The sequence below is a fragment of the Peromyscus californicus genome, unplaced genomic scaffold (assembly GCF_007827085.1).
Source record: "Peromyscus californicus insignis strain IS unplaced genomic scaffold, ASM782708v3 Scaffold_13__1_contigs__length_99412109, whole genome shotgun sequence".
In the NCBI taxonomy this organism is placed as follows: domain Eukaryota; kingdom Metazoa; phylum Chordata; class Mammalia; order Rodentia; family Cricetidae; genus Peromyscus; species Peromyscus californicus.
The window spans coordinates 1724323-1737581 of NW_026294424.1; the positions used below are offsets into that span (position 1 = coordinate 1724323).

At 49.5% G+C, this 13259-nt stretch overlaps 1 protein-coding gene across 1 annotated transcript in view; it reads left to right on the forward strand.

Moving 5' to 3' along the window:
* The first annotated feature begins 462 nt into the window (after positions 1-462).
* Wfs1 (wolframin ER transmembrane glycoprotein) overlaps positions 463-13259 on the forward strand; it is a 50953-nt gene continuing 38156 nt past the window's right edge. The window contains exon 1 of the mRNA XM_052736074.1: positions 463-810. The gene's annotated coding sequence lies outside the window, so the exon portion shown is untranslated. The remainder of the gene's footprint in view (positions 811-13259) is intronic.

Consider the following 13259-nt stretch of genomic DNA (forward strand, 5'->3'; position numbering starts at 1 on the left):
ATTAACAAGATAAGCACAAGGACTCTGCTCTGAGCTTTAATTCCACCACCAGCGATCATGTAGCACGTATTCTTATGAGATCAGGAAATATAAAAAGACGTATAAATAATTTAGAAAAGAGACTTCTCGAGACAGCTCCCTGTTGGCAGCAGGGGAGATCTGCGAGCATCCAGGCCCACGCCGGATGGGGCGGGGCTCCCAGGCCCTCAGCCCCGCCCACTTCAGCTTCCTCCAAAATTCGGGAGCTCGAACCCCGAGTGACCACGCCCCAGGACCACAGCAGGAGACTGCCGACTTCCCTCTGCAGGGCAATGCCCACCGGAACCGTGCAGCTGGACAGCAGCCAAATTCAGCCGCAGGTCTTGGTCCTGTGCCGCCTCTATCGCGAGAGCCAGGCTTCCCGGGGCCGGGAATGAGGTATCCTCCAGAAGGGACAAGGCACCCCAAGTGATTCCCCAGGTCCTGGCACGTGACTAGCCTCACGCCCTTATCCGGGTCCTTGGCTCCAGGAACTCCAGGCAGGAGTTACCTAGCTCAGGAGCTTCTAGGACGCTGGAGCTGTCCGCCGCCTGGTGCTGAAAGGGACAAGGCGGGTTCGAGATGGTCTGCTGCCAGGCCGGCCACAGGACGGGTAACGCCACTGCTTGGGGAGGGCAGTGACGCGCGATGCTTGGCTGTTTCGTGGCACGCCCACGGCGTCCTGCCACAGGGATTGGCCCAAACGCGTTTTTAAAAAGGCGTCCAGCACCTTGAACTTGGATTGGAACCCACATTGATACCGTTCTGCCTTCCAAGCCCACCGTGCAGATGGTGAGACTGACGTTGGAAAGATGTGATTTCTTTCTGGAATTTACCTTTATGCAGCTGCTCTGCCCACATTGAATGGTTCTATGTTTGGGGTGTACCTTAGAGTGACATCCCTTGTACTGCCCGCTTCCTGGGCGCAGGCATGGCAAGAACCAAGTTGTCCTTAGTGGCTCCCTCTTGGCAGCCCCTCCTCCCAGGTGAAAAACAAGATGTGACTGGTAGGTGGCAGCACTGACTTAAGCTATACTGTCCTGTTCTAAGGTGTGGCCACTACACTGTCCAGCTGCTCTGCAGGCCTGGGCTCCAGGCAGGTGGCACCACTGGCAATCTTGGGCATTTGAGGGTCTCTGTTTACCCAAAATTAAAACAAGAGTATTTGGTCGATTGACCATTTACTGTATTCTACCTTCTTCAGGCCACATTGCTTTGCCTGCTGCTGTTTCTCTTATCTGTGTACGGCTTGGCACACCCTCATACTAATGTCTGTCCACAGAATGAATGGACAGGCCAGGGACCTGTGTTCTTTCCTGGTGCTCACCAAGCTTGAGCCCTTGGGAAGGGATCAAACTGGGGGAGATACAGGCAGGTCCTGTTGGAGTAAAAGTCCGGGGTGTGGTAAGTAAGGAGAGGATCTTTATTTGTCAGTGAGGTGCCTGGGGAGACATGGAGAGCAGGTCAGGGGGCAGTATTTGTCTTCCCTGACCACATCTATGAACTTGTGTCTCCTTCTGTCCAAGGGATATGCTGTGTGTTGCTATAGTTAAGGAGTAGATGTGAAGACGATTCGGTGGGAGAGGCTATCTGAAGGGCCTGGCCATGCTGGGGAGATTGTTGTTTTGTTTTGGTTTGGGTTTGATTGTTTTGTTTTGTTCTTTAATCCTTGACTTTCAGAGGTAATTTTGCAGTTTGGATGATGGGGTTTTAGGCTGCAGATGTGGGGCTGGGCATTCTAGAGCCTCGGATGCCAGGCTGGGATGCCTGGGCTTCATGCCAAAAGTGATGGGACCTGCAGAGGGCACATGCATGCCTACTGGCCCAGTGCTTATGGGAGAGGGTCCTCCACTGCTGGGAGCAGCCATGGAGAGAGGAACATTCCACCAATCCATCTGTCAAAGTTGCTTTTCTTATGGGTGTGACAAAATACACAGCAAAAGCCACTCACAAGAGAAAGAGTCTGTTTTGCCCAGTTCCAGGACACAGGTCATTATGGTGGAGAACTCTTGGTAACAGGGGTGTGGAGCAAATGGTCACACTGTGTCCTTAGTCAAGAAGCAGAGAGAGTTGAATATTGCTGCTTAGCTCAACTTATCCTTATTCAGTCTTGGACCGCAGCTCAGGAGATGGTACTGCCAACATTAGGGTAGGTCTTCCTACCTCAGTTTACACAATCTGGAACTACTCTCACTGAAACACCCATAGGCACATATATGTTTCTATGGTGATTCTAAATCAAGTCAAACTGAGGAGGGCTATGGATCTTCATACCATCTATATCACAGGCACACCCTTTGACTCAGCAGCCTGATTCCTAGGAAGCTCACCACACACATGCAATATCATGGAGACCATGATTGATCTCTGTATCTATCACTGGGCTGTTAATGCTCTGTGACTCATGGGCACAGCCATCATGGTACGGACACTTCCAGAAGACATGCATGGGGCACAGAGGCCACTGAGACACACTTGCACTAAAAAAAAAAAAAAAAAGCAAAAAACCAGCTCAGAGCAGCATGCCAAGGGTGCCAGTGTCCAGCAAAGTGTTCGTAGGGGCAGACTCACTCTGTATCTTTGGGAGGGGCAAAGGAGAAGCCCAGCCTCCAGGGAAATCACTACATGCTGCTGGACCAGGGTGAGCCTAGCTATCCTTTCCCACCATCCCCTCAACCTTAACTTCTGAGCCATACTCATGAGTTATAACCCAAACCCAGAATTCCATAAAAACATAAAGCATAGTTTCAGCAATGGACTCCTGGGCCGTGCCTAAGCTCAGGTGTGTGGGGACAGAAAGGTGAGAGAAGACCAGGCCAGGCCTTCTCTATTTGTGCCTTTGCTCTTCCCAGAAGTTCCTGAGGAAAGTCTCTTCTTTCAGACTCTCAGAATGATGGGCATGGAACTGGCTTCTGTGTTGTGGCTTCATAACGGCATGGGCATTATGGGGTCACCTTTGAGAATGCTGCCTTGAGAACTGCTCAGTATGAAGGGCCTAGCTGTGGCATAGGGTATGATGGGCAGGTCCTGGGCTAGCTGCCAAGAGACTTCAGTTCAAAACCTCGCATGTGCACTTCATGCCTATGTGGTTCTGGGCCACCTATGTCTCCCCACATCTTAGTATTCCCATCTACATATTAGATCATGTATGTGGCTGGGGAGACAAGCCATGGTTATGTGTGAACCAGTTGACCTGAGCTATTCAAGTGCCACCTACTACCTCCTGCCCTCTTGTGAGCAAAAAGTGAGGCACTAGCTCAAGGCTGACTCCCTCATGTGGTATCACTGTCAGCTTCAGCTGTCAACTTGACACCAACCTAGAGTCACTAGGGAAGAGCGAATCTCAGCTGAGGAATTACCTTCCCAGGACTGACCTATGGGCATGTCTGTGAGGCATTTTCTTAATTGCTAACTGATGTAGAAGGGCCCACTGCGGGCAGTGCCATCCTTGGGAAGTTTGGCCTGGCTTGTATGAGGAAGGTAGCTGAATATGAGCCTGAGAGCAAATCAGTGGTTTTCTGTTTCAAGCTCCTGCCTTGAGTTCCTGTCTTGGCTTCTCTCCATGATGTATTATTTAGCCTGTAAGATGAAATAAAGTCTCACCTCTACATATTGTTTTTGGTAGTGTTTTATTACAGCAACATAAACAATTGGGAACATATACAAAGATCACAATCGGTATAAATACCCCTTCTAGCTCACTACTCTGATAGCCTTACCATACTGCCTCATGGTCCAAGGTGGCTGCTAAATCTTCTTTCCATCCCAGGAAAGAGATAAGGATTATAAAAGATCCCATGTCCTTATAAATCCATTCAGAAGTTGAACACTATACTTCAGTTTAGTCTCATTGGTCAGAACTTGCCTACAATGGATGCTGAGAAGCATAATTATCCCAGGTGACCACAGGAGTACCTAAAATTCAGGGCTCAGTTGCTCCTGGAACAGGGCAGACACTAGCTGGATTGGGCTTCTTGGTCCACAGACATGAAGGACCAAGATCATAGCAGCAGCTCAGCCTGCTTCTGACAAAGGGCCTTATTCTTAGATTGCAGAGGCTCCTGTCTCTGTGTGTCTACACATGACAGGGGAGGAGTGTTCTTACAAGGACACAGTCCTACACATGGAATTAGGACCCCATCCTTAACCTTAACTGTCTCCTGGACACCCCATTTCCAGATGATGGAGGTTAAGGCTTCAACGTGAGATATGGAAAACGTAATTCACTCTAAAGCATGGTGGCAGTTCATTTCCAAACAAATAAACTTGGAGCCTGACTAGAGGCAGGGCTGTGATATGTGATGTGGCCCAGGCTTAGCAGTCCTCTGTGAGGTGGCTGCAGTTCTGTAGAAAGCATCCTCATAGCTCAAATAGGCAGAGCACCGCATGCCCTTGAAAAAGCCATCATCCACATAGCAGGGGCCGGGGCCCAACCTTCGGAAGAATTTGTAAAACTTCAGAGGCCACAGCTGTTCCCTAGCCATAACTGCACTCATTGTGTGAGCTGGAGCCCAGCTCTCCATTGAGTGGCATGGGAAGCTGCATAGATTAAAACATCTGTCCATCTAAGCCTGGCCCAGGTTCCTCGTAGAAGCCTGTCTGTTGGTTCCAACCTTGGTTTTTTTCAACCCTGAGGATGGCAGGGAAGGAGGACATCCCTGGCACTTCTGCTCTGGGCCAAGCCCTTCATGCACATAAGCACACGTGGCCCCATCTCCTTTTTGCCTTTTTCAGTGGCAGCTGTAGGAGTAAAATACTGACAGGTCATGTGTGGCAGGGCTGGAGCTGAGCCGACCACCATTCAAGCCCAGCTTACTTGGCCTTTGTGAAACAAAAGCCAGTTTGTCGAACCAAATGTCCAAAATGCTCTGCTGCAGTCTGAGCCTGGTGCCTGTGCTGGGGAGAGGTCAATCAGGTGGACTCTTTGGCCCCTTGAATTTTGCTCCCCTCTTGCTTTTCTGCAGCACGCCGGCTGCACTCTTTAACCGGCTCTACCCTTTGAGCTACACTCCCTCCTTTTCCTTTTCTGCTGGTGCACTCTAGCTGGTGGCTGTGCTGTCCACATGGAGACGCCCTTTGCCTAGCGATGAGCTAACAAGCTCACGGTCTGCCTGGCTCTATGTAGGCCAGAGGCTGTTTGGTATACACCCTGCATGAGAAAGTCAACAGGAACAACCAAAAAAAAAAAAAAAAAAAAGAAAATTATTCTGCATCCTGCTCGAGTCTCTTTGTCCTAGTAACCATGGTGTCTGAGCAAGCGAAGGGAACACTCAGGAAGGATTTTTATCTTAATGGGAAGCTGACACAAAGGGCTGAGAAAGGCTCTAGGGAAAGACTCCACCAATTTGATTTTTTAATTTAGACTATTGGAATAAGGAGAGTGGGAGTAAAATGCATAGAATATTCTCTCCAATGACGCAAAACTCCGTCTTGTGGAGTAGCTGAGGAGGAAAGAGGTGGCTATGTGCTCCAGGGAAGAGAAGACCTGACCCAGGTTCCAAGTGGGGTCTCCATCAGAAATGCTGGCTCCTGCAAGCTATGAGTGCATTCTGGGCACTGGGATCTCAGCAGTGCCACTCAGTGACCCAGTAATGACATTTTTCAGTGGTGTGGAATGATAATAATATTCACTGCTGGTGGGAAATGACACTCAGATTCAGGAATGGGGTGGGGGTGGGGATCCTGGCTGGGTCTAGTCAATGGCCTAGAGCTGAGCTCTCCGAGGTGCTGAACGACCCTCTCTTCCACAACTACACAGATCAGCATAGGAGTAACAAGCGTCTATCACGTCTGTGAATCAGATTGTATTTGCTGAGCGTCTACTGTGTGCCTGGTGCCTGGCTCCCTACGCAGCATTATCTCATTAACACACATTGTCCCTAACCTGGGTCTTTGCCTTTGGTTGACCTGAGCTCTGCCTGCTCCTGAATCCTCTGTTGCCATCCTGACCCTTGTGTGGCCTGAACAGATACCCTGTTCCTAGGACAGATAACCTGCCCATGACAGCACCTTGTGGCTTGCCTGCTGGGCCCCTCACTCGCTCCGTATCTCTTGCCCTGGGAAGGCAGCATCTGGCTCCTGGACAGAGCCTCACTCTGTAGCCCAGGCTTGTCTTGAACTCAGTAGGCAGCCCATCCTGGCTTCAAACTCACAATTGTCTTCTTGCCTCAGTTCCCCAAACATTGGAACCACAGACATTTGTAACCCTCCCCAGCCAGGGTTTTGTCTTGCTCAGCCCTGTGTCCTCCACATATAGCACAGAGACCCAACAACAGGGGGACTCAGTCACATGACTGATGGACCTAGAAATGAGACTGATGGCGGAGGGGCCTGAACCTAGGGCTTCTATCCCTGGCTGGCTTATGTCGGGAGAGCCTTGTACCACAGCAGCCTCTGCTCTCAGGAATTCCTAAGTATTAACACCCTGGATCTTCCCTGCAACCCACAAGGTTGTACTTACCCTTCGTCTTCATTCTATAAGCAGGGAAACTGAGGCATGAGGCCAGTGATAGTTATCTGGAAAACAGACCATCCACTTTCTCACTGTGTCCTGTGCTGAGATGGGCCCTGTCCACTGTGAACCTATCAAGTTAAGCCTGGGTACTGCTTCCTGACCGTGCCCAGTGGCTCCCACACCCACTGGATGATGCCGAATGGCCAGAGCATCTCTCTGGGCTTTCAGGACACAATAATTTCTGCTCTGCAGAGTGGCTGGCAGGTCAGAGGCCATCTACGTGGCACATGGAAAGAATCCTGTTGGTACACTGTCACTGGTGCATGCTGTGGCTCACACATGCTCTGGTATTACTGACAATCTTGGAGTCTTTCCTCTACAGATTTCTGTTTTAGAAAAAAGATAGAAGCCTGGACCAAAGACCAAATAAACCTCAGAAGGGTCTATCTGTGCCCTGTGTGCCTACAACAGGCCGCATCAGGGACGTTAGACCAACCCAAAGGGAACATCACAGTCAGAGCCTGTACTATAGCCTGGCTACAACCTAATCTCAGCTTTCACCTGCTCATTTCAGCCTGTGATCCTGAGGTGGCTACAGGGAGTAGGGGGCAGGCTAGCTGGTTCTGAAAACTACAGTTAACTAGGAGGCTGGGATAACTGACTTGGAGCACAGCTGGTGTGGGGGCGGGGGTTGGAGATCCAGGTTTGCAGTCAGGTCATGTAGGTTGACCTTCCTCAAAGCTCAGCTTCTTTCCTTGTTATGCTGACTAATCTTATATCAATGTGACACAAACTAAAGTCATTTGAGAGGAGAGAACCTCAACTGAGAAAATGCCTCCCTAAGATGGGGCTGTGGGCAAACCTGCAGGGCATTTTCTTAATTAGTGATTTATGGGGGAGGGTCCAGCCCACTGTGGGTGGTTCCATCCCTGGGCTGGTGGTCCTGGGTTCTATAAGAAAGTGGGCTGAGCCGGGCGGTGGTGGCGCACGCCTTTAATCCCAGCACTCGGGAGGCAGAGCCAGGCGGATCTCTGTGAGTTCGAGGCCAGCCTGGACTACCAAGTGAGTTCCAGGAAAGGCGCAAAGCTACACAGAGAAACCCTGTCTCGAAAAACCAAAAAAAAAAAAAAAAAAAAAAAAGAAAGTGGGCTGAACAAGCCATGGGAAGCAAGCCAATAAGCAGCACCCCTCCATGGCCTCTGCATCAGCTCCTGCTTCTAGGTCCCTGCCTTGTTTGAGTTCCTGTCTTGACTTCCTTCAATGATGAACAGTGATATGGAAGTGTAAGTTGAACAAACCCTTTCCTTCACAACTCAATTTTTGGTCATAATATTTTCAACACAGCAATAGAAACCCTAAAACATCTGTGTCCTGTGACTTTGCTCCTTGTCCTCTGTATCTTGGGCCACAGAAGGGAGGCTCATGCAGATCTCCACCCTGAGATTCCCTTTGCACCCCTTTAAAGCCTGCATGGTTTTCTCTTTATCCTCAGGGCTAATACAAGTCTGTAATGAAAGTATATTTCCTGGAGTCCTATAGACCAGGGATGGCCACATAACCAGCCACATCTTAGCTTTGTCCGCTCAGCCTTCTGACAGGAGAGGAGAGGGGCTACACCTGGGGCCTTAGGCCTGAGAGCAGGTGGCTTCATGCATATTATGTGGAGGGGAAACAGATCTGGTAGGTTGAATGAGCCTGGAACATTTCTGTGCACTGGGGAAACCTTTCTGAGTACTGGCCTTTCCTCCCAGGTTGCAGGAACAAGTCAGGCAAGTATTTCCTTCCCTTAAGTGAACCTCATGGGGGACCACCTGGCAAATGATAGCTGTTCCTCTATCTAGTGAAATCCTTGTACCAGCAGCCTGCCTCCAACCCTGTTCCTCATGTATATTTCGGGACAAAATCTCCCCAGACACCTTCGGTGTTGTGAGCATGATCGGGAGGTTTATTTCAGGGAGCATGTGTCCATTGACTTCTTTTTTTATTGACATGGAACAATTGCCCATGTTTCTGGGGCAAAGTGTGTGCCCTGTATGTGACAGCCCCAGGTGTGATAAAGCCAGAGCAGTTAGCATGTTAGCATCATCAATATCCAGCATCCAGTGCCAACTATCTCCTGGGATCCTAATGCTAATCCTCCTGGCAATGCCATTCCATGTACCTTGTGGTTTGGATTTGAGTGTCTAGTCTGGATCATAAGCCCTTTGACCCGAGGCATCAATCCACACATTCCACCTAGGAAGCCGGCCTACCCAGGACCCCCAACCTTGTCCTCTGTTTTGGGTTGAATTGAGGCTAGGTCAAGTCAGGACCACTAGATAAAATTGGGGAGACCAGAGACACAGAGGGGGTGACAGGAATGCGGGCTGCAGTCCACACCTCTGCACTGACATACAGTCCTGACGGTTCAGCCACCAGACAACCTCCTGGCCAGATTCCCGAGGGTCAGACCCTGGTGGGACATGCTTCTCTGCATGCACTTAAAGTTCTCCCAGGACACCAAATGACAGGGTGACAGGCACAGAATAGGACCAGGGGTGCTCTGTGTGGGTGGGAAACTCCCAGGCAATGCAGACCCCACTTCAGTGGTGATCAGTGTGTTTACAAGTGAGCTGAGCTGGGACATGGTGTGACTCAGACTTCTCGTACCGTGGCCCGGGAAGAAACACACATCTCAGGTGATCCTGGACACAGACCAACCATTGAACTCTGTGAGACAGGGTTAGCCCTCCTCAAGAGTGACTCAGACAATTTGTCCACTTTTTCATCCCATGTTCTAAACAGCCAGGCCCCACTCAGTAAACTGATTGCAGACCTTCTCCATCAGCCCTGAGCTACACTCTCACAGCTTCAGACAGAGGTTCAGGGATGGGCAGTTTAGCTGGGAGAGTGCCCACCTAACATGCGTAAAGTCCTAGTTTGATAGGCACTACTGCATAAACCAGATGTGGTGGTGCACACCTGGAATCTCAGCATCTGAGCAGTGGCAGGAGGGTCAGAAGTTCAAGGGCATCCTTCAATACATCGTAAGTTGAAGGGCCAGAGACCCTGTCAAAATAATATGTGAAAATTAAAAATTAAAATTATTTTCAAATTTTAATTCAGGCATCTTTCCCTGAAGCCCTTGGCCTGATTACCTCATTTGGAACCAAGCTGTTAGGAATCCCCAGCCTTAGTACTGACCTCTTTCTATTCTAGCAGATCAGCAGGAACCTGAGAGGGTCATGGCGCTCTGCCTGCTGCAGTCTGTGTGAGACTTGATGCCAGGAGAGCCGGGGATGAAGGTGGTATACCACAGCCAGGTGGGGCAGCCTCTCAGGACACAGGGGCCATTCCTACAGGGACCTGGGTCAGATGCTCCACCATCTGGAACTTTTCTTCCTTTGTTTATTAATTTGTGTTCTGTGACAATGGGGTGTCAGAGTGTACACACACACACACACACACACACACACACACACACACACGGAAAACATGGCAGCTGGGGCAGGTGGTCGGGGCTAGAAACCAGGTCAGGGTTGTTGCTGGTGATAGCGATGGCAGCTGTGGGTATCCCCAGAGGTGAGAAGGTTCCTGTGGGGTTAACTAACGCTCAGACCATCCTGAGAACGTGGTAGACCACTCGCTTGCCATCTGGGAAGCCTGGCTCAGAGGTGACTATGTGTGAACTCCGGCCAAAGCCAAGACCAGAACTGAGGGTGCAGACAGTGAACTTGACAGAGGTCTGGAAGTATGCACAGAGTCAGAGCAAAGCGATCAAGGGAATCAACATAAAGCTTCTCCAAAAGCTGAACACAGAGGTACCACATGACCCAGCTAGACCCCTCACAGGAATCTACATGTAGGATGCTGGATCTCACCGCAGAGATCCTCAGACACCCGTGGCTATTGCTGCACTTCTCATGATAGCCAGGAAATGGAAGTCATCTAGATGGCCAACAGAGGGAGAGATGGATAAAGAACACAAGGTGCCCGGTGGGATTTTATGCAAATGAAACCATTTCCACGAAAATGAATGGGACGGGGAAATTATGTTAAGTGGAAAAAGCCAGATTCAGAAAGACAAACACCACGTGATTTCCCTCCTGTGGAACCCAGACTTAAAATTATATGAGCTGTGTGTGTGTGTGTGTGTGTGTGTGTGTGTGTGTGTGTGTGTGTACGTGTTTCGAATGTCTATAGGTGTATGTGCATACGTGTGCACATGTATGTGGCGGTCTGAGGTTGATGTCAGGAAGCAGAGAAAGATGAATGCTGGTGCTCAGCTCACTTGCTCCTTTCAGTTCATGATGGCAGCACACGGGATGATGCCACCCATATCTGGGGCCAGTCCCACCTTTGTAATTAGCCCAACCTAGGAACGTCTTCAGAGAGTGCCCAGATGTTTGTCTCTGAGGTGACTGACTATTCCATCAAGTTGACAATATTAACAAACCTCTGTACTGGTCAGGGTTCTCTAGAAGAGCAGGATGGATCGAATGTGTGGATATAAAAGGAGATGCATTGGATCGGCTTACATGACGCAGTCTGAGGCGTCCACCCACAGCTGTCTACAGGCTGGAGAGGCTGAGAACCCGGTATCTGCTGCATCCCTCAGTAGTCTCAAACTGGCACTGAGGCCTGGAAGATTCCAGGAGAGCTGCTGGTACTCAGTCCATGGGTGGAGGTACAGGTCTGACATCTGCAGAGCATGGAGGCTGCAGTGGCAGTGGGAGGGTAGACACAATAGCAAGAAGGGAAGTCAGGCAGGGGGGCTCACCTTGCCTTTTCCTTGGATCTCTTTATATCCTAAAAGCCATGTCCCTCACTTAGTTATCTTCTCTCAGAATGGCCACATAGACATGCACAGAAGTGTGTCTCTCCGGCGGATCCAGACCCTACCAGGTTGACAAGACCAACTATCACAGCTTGTAAGTGAACTTGCTGAATGGTGACCTGCAAAAACTCAACATTCGTGTGTCACACGCATAAAATGTTGGGGCTGGGTGATGGCTCAGAGGTCACATGCTTGTCACACAGGCATGAGGATCAGAGTTGGGATCCTCAGAACCCACAAAAATGCTGGTGGGTGTAGCAGCCAGTCTGTAATTCCATTCTCGGAAAGTAGACATGGGCTATCTCCAGAGCAAGCTGGCTAGCAAGATTAGCCATATCAGAGAGCTCTGGGTTTGATTGAGAGTCCCTTCCTCAGTGAACAAGGCTTGGATGAGCAATAGGGAACGACTCCCAACATCAAGCTTGGTCCTTAACATGCATGTACACACATGTGCACCCAAACACAAATGAAAATGGAAAAGGAAAAAAGACGCTTGGTACACAAACTACAATTTCTCAAAATGTTAGTCTTTCAGTTTGTGCTGGCTAGTTTTTTGTCAAGTTGACACAAGCTAGGGTCATTTGGGAAGAGGGAATCTCAATTGAGAACACACCTCCATAGGACATTTTCATGATTAATGATTGATGCGGAGAGCCTAGCCCACTGTGGATGAAGTCACCCTGGACAGATGGTCCTGGACTGTGTTAAAAAGTCAAGGGGAGCAAGCCAGTAAGCAGCATTTCTTCGTGTTCTTTGCTTTAGGTCCTGCCTCCAGGTTCCTGGTTGAGATCCTGCCCCGACTTCCCTCAATGATGGGCTGTGATCCGCAAGTGTTAAGATGAACTAAACCCTTTCCTTCCGGGGTTGCTTTTGGTCATGGTATTTTTCCCAGCAACCAGCAGCAAATTAGGACACCATTTACATGTTTATGTTGTGTGTTGGTTTGAATGAAAATGGCCCACATAGGCCTATAGGGAGTGGCACTATTAGAAGGTGTAACCTTGTTGGAGTATTTGTGGCTTTGTTGGAAGAAGTGTGTCACTAGGGGGCTGGCTTTGAGGTCTCAGATGCTCAAGCCAAGCCCACTGTGGCACTCTCTTCCTGCTGCCTGCAGGTCTGGATGTAGAACTCTCAGCTCCCTCTCCAGCGCCACATCTGCCTGCATGCCACCATGCTTCTGGCTATGATGATAATGGACTAAACCTCTGAACTGTTAGCCAGACCCAATTAAATATTTTCCTTTATAAGAGTTGCTGTGGTTGAAGGGACACTAGCCCACTCGAATGTTGTTTTGGCAGGCCTTGCCCTTTGCCCCAATTCCCTCTGCCTTGCTAAAAAACCATTAGATTACATTCCTAAAGGTAGCCACAAAGGTTTATTCCCTTATTTGGCCATTTCCTCCTCCTGAAATTGACTACCAAGGTCCAGCCATCAAAGTATTGAAGTCCATCAATCAAAAGCCCCCTTTGGCTCACTTCATCCTAACATGGGGTTTCCCCCTTTACCTTTACAACCCACCATTTCTCTGTGTGCCACATCTGATCCTCCCTAGCCAGAGGCAGTCCTTTGATCCTCCAGGACAAATACCCCGCCCCCTCTTTCTTGTTCTTTTCCCTTCTCCTTCATCTTCTATCTCCTCCACCACTGCATTCTGGCCCATTCTAGGACAGACCTCCCTTTCTTCTCTTCTTAAAAATCACACCTGCAAGGTCACTTGCTGCTGTTTCTCTGCCTGAAAGAAAGCAGTCACTTTTTTTTCTTCCCTGCTTAATAAAGGATCTCTGTGAAAACAGGTGATTGGGTGTGGTTTGGGTGTAATTCAGGGTCTGGGAAGGAGCCCCCACTGTTCGGAAGTCCCCTTCAGTGGTCGTGGTGTCTCTTCACAGCAATAGAAATCCTAACTAAGACATGTGTCACTCATCGTTAATATTGCCCCATCACGATCTATAAATAATCAAATATAAAGGGAAG